Here is a 967-nt window from a genome sequence, read left to right as displayed (position 1 = left end):
AGATTGATGAACTTTATCTCTTGAATTCCATCTTGTTTCATTTTCTCTTGTTGCATAATATCCCCCATAATCATATATTATGATTTTTCGATGGTTTTTATTCATTGTGGCCTGAAATAGAATAGGATAACTAACATTATAATCTCTGTCGTGTTCATAGTTATACCAAGTTATACCAAAGAGTACCATTTGTACTACAAGTTTTACCATTATAGTTATACCAAGTTGTGCCCGAATAGTTAGACCAAGTTCTACCAGTTGTCCTACAACGCACTACTAAATTCAGAATACATTCATACGATTCAATTCAATTGAACTGTTACAATGCACACATTCTGAGAAATAGTCTACCCAATTCGACTCATATCCCTAATTGACAATGAGGATAAGAAAAATTGGATCAAATCCAAATCTACAATGTTAATAGTTCAATAGGGAACAAATACAATCCACAACATTATGATTTTTCATGCCAACGAGTTTAGAATTTAACAATGGATAAGAATTACCTCAGTTGTTGGGTTGCTTCTCCTGTTAATGAGAGAGACGATGGAGTTAAATGGAAGAGGAGCTCGATCGTGGTTGAAGATGAAGAAGAAATCGGACAAATCGTGGATGGAGATGAAGAAGAGGAGAAGAGAGAAGATGGTGGTGGAGTGGGGTCCGCGTCCATTTTCTTTTTCCTTTTTTATTTAATTAAATCAATCAATAAGAAGGGGCAAAATTTGTCTTTTATTTAGTCAATATAAGTCAAGGGGTACTTAGAACACACAAGGGTAGGCAAGTATATAAATTATGGTCAAAGGGCACAAGAGATTCAAGTCCTAAGTTTGATTGATTACAAGTGCTAGAGCATCATGAAGAGTGTTTAGAAATTTGGAGAAAGACTTGTTGAAATTTGGTCCCAAATGGGCTAAGAACTCGAAAACATTGTGTTGAACCACTAAATGGCTTGTTTAGTTTTCTT

The sequence above is a fragment of the Capsella rubella genome, unplaced genomic scaffold (genome assembly GCF_000375325.1).
Source record: "Capsella rubella cultivar Monte Gargano unplaced genomic scaffold, Caprub1_0 scaffold_155, whole genome shotgun sequence".
NCBI lineage: Eukaryota > Viridiplantae > Streptophyta > Magnoliopsida > Brassicales > Brassicaceae > Capsella > Capsella rubella.
The sequence above is the reverse complement of the archived record's forward strand: the minus strand, read 5'-3'. Positions refer to the sequence as shown.